Raw genomic sequence first — 7,053 nt, 5'->3', positions numbered from 1 at the left:
AAAGGCTTCCCAGTCAAAATCTCCGCGAAAGTGCAACTGATGCTCCACATATCGATAGCCGGTGAATACTGCACAAGAGAATCGTGTTAATATCATGGGGATAACATAAGCATTTTAAAGTTAACGCTGAAGGTGGAGAAAACAAAAAAAAGATCAATAAGGCTTAATAAAACAACAGTATGAGAAAAAATGGGTACCTTACTAAAGAAAGATCCACACAGCTCAGGAGCCCTGTACCATCTAGTCCCCGGCCTACCACTCTCCTGGTCTAGCTGCAAGATTGGCAGAGATGAAGCATGTCAGGAAAACTCAGGAGTGACTGAAAAAATAGACTGATGGGTAGCCACATATTAGGAAATGTGACCAGTTACCTGCTGGAATCCTTTGAGCAACCTGGGAGGTTGCTGCTGGACCTTCCTTTGCAGGAATTGGAGTGGAGTGAACGGTTGTTGTTCTGCAAGCAGCATATCAAGTTCAGCAGTCAACTTTGAGCGAATTTTCTATGACACCCCAGGCCAACAAGGAAACACCTCATCAGATCATCATCCTATATCTAGTTGATAAATCCTATTGAGTAGCTAATGGATTACCCTGATTTATCAATCTCAACAACCGAAAAAATGACTTGGAAGGAAAAGAAGGTATATGTTACCTTGGGAGAGAAACATGTTTCCTGTCAAGCGCGACATTCCTCTCTCCATTTTCTTCTAAGCTAGCAAATTGCCTACGGAACCTGTCAACGGCGCTGCAAAACCAAAAAAAAAATCAAGAACTATTAAGGATGTATGTCATGAATATTACCGCACTGAAACAAAATAACAAGAGAGAAAAGTAACTAAAAAGATATAGTCAAGGTAAGAACCTGGGATATAGAAAACTTGTCTTTTCAGAGCCGTTCTTGTAATCCTTCAGAAGTTGAGGATGGTACTGCAGTATCTCCTGGAATATAAGTTCCTTGACGTCCTCTTTGGTAAACTTCTGTTCAAACTCAAATTCCATTTTCGAAATTGGCTGACAGGATGGTTCCCTCTACTTTTGCAATGCCTTTGAAGTAGGGATCAGCCAATGCCTGCTCATGCATACATCAAAGTTATTTTTGTTAGAATATAATTCTGCAAAGTAACACAAATAACAGCAGTGCAAACATAAAACCTATGTTTCATCACGAAAAGCCTACCTCTTCTGCCGTTGGTCGATCCTTAGGATCAAATGCAAGAAGCCTTTGTAAGAGCTTGAGCGCCGAATGATCTGCATTAGGGAACTTCTCTGAAAGGGTATTGGCTGTTTCCTCCTCATGCTGCTTAGATACCTCCTTGCCTTCTCATTCCGAATATGTAGAACAACAAACAAAAAAGGTTTGAGACTTAGCAATAATTTATGCTAGATTTTTTTACATGTCTCAATATATCCATAAATAATAAACCATACCTGTGAAATAGTATCTGCTGATGGTGTACCCAGGAGATCAGTCATCAAATCCAACTGGTGAACCACATTTTTACCAGGGAATAAAGGCTTCCCAATCAAAATCTCCGCAAAAATGCAACCGATGCTCCACATATCGATAGCCGGTGAATACTGCACAAGAGAATCGTGTTAATATCATGGGGATAACATAAGCATTTTAAAGTTAATGCTAAAGGTGGAGAAAACAAAAAAAGACCAATAAGGCTTAATAAAACAACAGTATGAGAAAAAATGGGTACCTTACTAAAGAAAGATCCACACAGCTCAGGAGCACTGCTTTCCGTAGTAGTCCCCGGCCTCCCAGAACTGCATCGTCGCACAAGGCTTGCATTCTTCAACGCAGAAGGAGAATGCAGAAGAGTTCAGTTGAAAGCAGTTAACATTTAGGGTATCTAATTAAATGTCAATAAAAATGAAAACAGTGCAAATGTAGGTAGCGAATAATCAAATACCTTATGGTTTGCAATGTCAAAATAGGAGCATGTGCCATCTCCACGAGCATGAAGCACAGGTTCCCCCTCTCTCTAAAACAAACCATCCACCAGTTGAAGACTTGATTACTATACCTGAAGGTTTTGTGGTGTCAAAATTATGATGCGTAGAAAAATATCATCCAAGTAGTTCAAACGTTTAAATTATGATGCGTAGAAAAATGCCTTCCATATCAAAACAAGTATATAAGACAAAATAATTCTAAATTCCCCAAAAATATAAATTATGACGTATACCCACAAAAATACTTACGAGTTCTCAATAAAGATGTTTCTTGCAGGATCATCAAGAATAAAGGTGAATGCAGCCTCTCCTGGCCCAAGAGATCTCAACTCTGTTAAAAATTGACCGATAGCTTCAGTTTTCTGAGGATCCTCTTTCTGCAGAAGATCAGTGTGTCAACTGTCAACCATACAAAAAATATCATTCAAGTTGTTCAAACTTTTAAATTATTATGGGGATGGTGTCTAGGTAGACCAGGAACATTGCGAACCCTATTAGGAGCGGGACAAGGATCTATTTCATTCATCCCATAGAGAAATCATTGATAACCATATCAGTCAAGCTTCCACGGAGAATACTCAACCATACCAGAGGAACCCATCTCGCAATCTCCCAGTTTTGCTTTAGAAGTCTATGGATAAGTACGGCTGCTCGAGGAAATGATAAGGCAAGGTACATTGTAATAGTTTAGTTCCCGAGACAAGCACCAAGTAGAATACTCACATCTTTCCAACTATGGTCAAAAAAATGAATGCAACCGCTCTAGCTTCAGCAAGGATCAACATACGACCAATAAAGCATACTTTTTTAGAAGTAAAAGAAAACAATCATGAATTAATACTATGACCCTATCATTATAAAATGTCAAGTGTATTGGACGAAACATTTTTGGGTTGCAGAAATAGTGATAACCTTATTGCCTCTGCTATTGTTGTTCTATAAAAATTAAGATCGACGTTCAGAGTAGCATATAATCAAAATTTGTTGGCTCACATGTTCAGGTACTAATAAAAGCCCATCTGGATTTAATGTTTACCATAATTCCAAGTACTTTTTAGTGACTTGTGCATGACAAATGAAATTTCTCTAGAGAGGACAACATAATGTCACTGAAGAGGCACATCAAACAGATACGAAACACAACCAGCAAGTGTTTCTTGTCCCTGCTCCAATGCAGCCAAATCGAAACATGAAGAAGACGATAGCACCAACACCACTAAACAAATAAATAAACCTGTAGGGAACAGAGGCTATTAAATATCAAACAAAATTACTTTGACAGTAAAAACAAATAGAGAAAACCCACAATTTCCAAACTAAAGAGTCAATGATTTTGGCTAGAAACTTGGAACATTCCAACCCACACTTAATTTACCTCCTATCCAACATGCTTATCAACAATCTAAAGGCGAGTAACAAATGCTTCATCAGACTGCAATTTGGAACTGCGCGTTCTGGCTATCATAGCATATTTCACACATTCACAGTTATTATTCCCAGCCCTACTAAGCAAACCTTGCAGTTTCTCTCCATCCAAAATCATAATCAATGGCGACATCACAACAAAAAAACCAGTATTGATACATCAGAAACAAAAATGGGTCCACAACGGCCGGTCGGAGACGAGCCCCGCCGCCGTCGTCCTCGGATATCTTCATCCACTCGACGAGCAGGTAGATCCAGTAGCCATCCACTCGACGAGCCCGAGAGCACGCCGGGGAGGTGCCGGACGATACCTGGACGGCATGGGCATGCCCATGTACCCCACCCACCCGACCTTGCGCGCTCATCGCCTCCACCACTTCTGGTCCTCCTGCGCTGACGACCGCAACAACAGAAGCAGCGACCGTGCTGCCTCATCCTCCTCCCTCACGGCGGCCATCTCGGCTTCGGCCACCCTCTCCGTCTCCCATGCCAGACGCCTCTCTTGCGTGATGCGCGTTGTCTGGCACACCGCCGCGGCACCCGACAATGCGTCGGGCAGAGAGTTGGTCCTATTAATTGGTGGAGGCGGGGAGGATGACCAGGATGCGTCGTCGCGGTCGACGTCCCCGACGCCGTCACCGTAGGTGCGGAGGTAGGGTAATCTAGAGGCAGGCAGTGGTGGAATTCATGAAATTCATAGAATGATTGACCTGCCTGCTGTCTGCTGTACTAACCGCATCACTCATCGCGAGTTGGCATGACTGATGGAGGCTAGAATGCCAAGTCGGGCGCGGTGGAAATGGAATGGAAGAGATCGTTGCGTGACAGGAAAGGGAGAAGGTGAAGGGGAGACTGGGGAGTACCTTGCGGATGAACTTGGGGGCGCCGCCAGTGGCGCGGTGCGGGTTGGAGAGCGACTCGGCCTCGAAGATGGTGGCGTGGAGCGTGCCGTGGAGCAAGATCTGAGTCGAGGAGGCGGCGGATCACCTCCTTGGAGTAGCACTGCAGCGCCTCGATCCCCTCCTCCACGGAGGCGGCGGCGCCTCCCGCGGCGGCCACGGCGTCGAAGGCCTCGGCCTCGATGGCGCGCGCCGCGGGCTCGGCGTCGGCGGCCGGCACGGAGGTCGTAGCGCTTGCAGAGGACGGTGTCTCCCGCGAGCTTCTCCACGAGGCGCCGCACCACCGCGTCCCGCTGCGCTGCGTCAGCGGCCAGTTGCTGAACGAGAAGGCCGGGGAATGGTCGCCCCCGGCTGGGGCGGGGGAGTTGGACGGAAACCCTAGGGTCGGAGCAGGGCGGCGGGTGTGCTATAGTGGCGTCGCGCGGCGGGATTCGTAGGGACGACGCTCGGGCGTGCAGATCGCGGTGGGCTGTGTGGCGCGCGAGGGGTGGGGGTGGGCGTGCGCGTGATCCGCGCGCGTAGGGCCGGGAGGGGAATCGCGGCGGGGCGATCGTGCGGGTGATCCGCGGGTGGGAGGGGAATCGCGGCGGGGAGGGGGGCGCGTGATCCACGGGCGGGAGGGGAACCGCGGCGGGGGCAGTCTACACTGTAGACTTAATAGTTAGTAGAGATAACACGGCAATCATGTCAACAGATCTTTACTTGAGTAACAGTAGTATATATATATATATATATATATATATATATATATATATATATATATATATATATATATATATATATATATATATATATATATATATATATATATATATATATATATATATATATATATATATATAAACGATGCATCGGAATGAAAGTCTAGACTGCCAATTATCATCGGTCAGCCGATCGCAAACGCAACGTTGACAATCTCCATTACCTAAAATTTGCGTCATCATTACGCCACTATGCGTGTGTGCTACTACTACTACGTGTTATTTTGGCGACTAAAATAGGTCAGGCTTTGTCCCCCCTAGTCACAGCCATTAGATTGCACACAGCTGTTTAATTATACTACTTGCTTGTCTAGGATTATAAATTCCGTGATGTACGAATGAAATTTCGAAAAACAAAGTAACTTAATGAAACCGGTTGAGGTTATAAAAATACATATACTACACATTTCTATAATTGCTTGCGTGCATGGGATTTTACAAAAACTCATAAACATACCGTCACAACTACTATCAGACTTTTCTCCTAATAAGCATGTTCGGTTGTTAGGGAACGATTCCCGGTTAGATTGCTTGCCTAATTTATATAAATTTTGATTAGTTGGAATGATTCTTAGAGCATCTCAAAGAGGAACTCCTATAATTGGGACCTCAAGAGCTAAATTGGACCTGATTCAAGTTAACTTGGATCAACAATTTTTCTCAACTCCAACAACAACTCCTAAACCTACGTGGTAGTTAACTCCGTGAGATTAGGTGCATAGGAATAGGTCCCCTGACTGGGGTGCTATATTTAGCAACTGTGACTTCGGGTGCTATATTCATTTGATGGAAATTTATAAAATAGCAACTTTGTTGGAAGCTATTTTAAGATCTTAACTCCTATATTTGAATATATGATCCGGCTTAAGTCCCCTCTTGGAGATTCTCTTAGGTTAATTCTGGCAAAAGGAACAGGACCTAAGTAGGTTCGTATGGAAGGGGCGGACCTAGTCCAAAATTTGAGTGGGGTCCAAAAATCTAAATAGGGGCCTAAATGGAACCTACTAACTAATGGGTCTTATGAAGTCCTATAAAGTCCACTAAAACAAGAAAATCGAGTGGGGATTGTGCCCCCGCTCCACCACAATATGAGTTTGCCCCGACATGTCGATGCGTTGCAACCAAAAATACCATAAAGGAACATGTAGCATGACCAACATCAAAATTTCAAGATAAGAAAAGAATAATAGTAAATTTTGTCGAAATGACGCAACATTTGCAACATTTTACCTGAGGTGTAATGTCCACAAAGGCAAGTTAGGATGATGTGTAACACTACCTCCGTTCTCGAATAATTGTCGTCCACTAGTTCATTTTGAACTAAACCGTGACAAATAAAAAAAGAATGGAGGGAGTACATGTTATTATCGGTCTGATAACCCATGATAGCTACACTTATAGGATGTTTGGTTTGAAGAATCAATCAATTCTAAATGAGGTGATGCATCATAAGTTCATTTCATAGATTTAGTGGAATGAACTCATTCCTCATATTATTACTAATTATTTTTTTAGATAATGGAACCTTTAAAAGTCCACGTCTCTGCAAGTCCACACACAGCGTAGAATGAGTACATAAAACATGAAAAACCTCCACATGACGGAGGAAAAGGAGAAATCAAATATAGCCAAGACTACTATTGAACTTTCAATCAAAACTAGAGTGGAATGAAATAATGATGAATTAACTCATTAAATTCCATGAACCAAATAATAAAGTGAGGAGTGAGAAGATGATGGATCACCCTAAACCCTAAACCAAACACGCTATTAGTCAACCTCCCCCACCCTCTCTGAACCGCCATTGTTAGCTCAATGTATGTATGAGTGGCATTTTATTCGTCAATCGACGACCAATGGCTCCCTCCCGCCCGATCTACTGTTTGGTTGCCATTGTCGGCATTCGGCCTCGGCTCACTTGAGCGTGTGCCTCACTGAGAGCACCTAGAGGGGGGGTGAATAGGTGATTCTGTAAAATTCAACACTAAATAGCCACAAAACTTAGT

General features: G+C 43.5%; 1 pseudogene; it reads right to left on the bottom strand.

Moving 5' to 3' along the window:
* Nucleotides 1–252: 252 nt before the first annotated feature.
* Nucleotides 253–3,752, bottom strand: LOC103638838 (mitogen-activated protein kinase 7-like; annotated as a pseudogene).
* Nucleotides 3,753–7,053: the final 3,301 nt, after the last annotated feature.

Source organism: Zea mays, chromosome 9 (genome assembly GCF_902167145.1).
Source record: "Zea mays cultivar B73 chromosome 9, Zm-B73-REFERENCE-NAM-5.0, whole genome shotgun sequence".
Classification (NCBI taxonomy): domain Eukaryota; kingdom Viridiplantae; phylum Streptophyta; class Magnoliopsida; order Poales; family Poaceae; genus Zea; species Zea mays.
The sequence above is the reverse complement of the archived record's forward strand: the minus strand, read 5'-3'. Positions and strand labels throughout refer to the sequence as shown.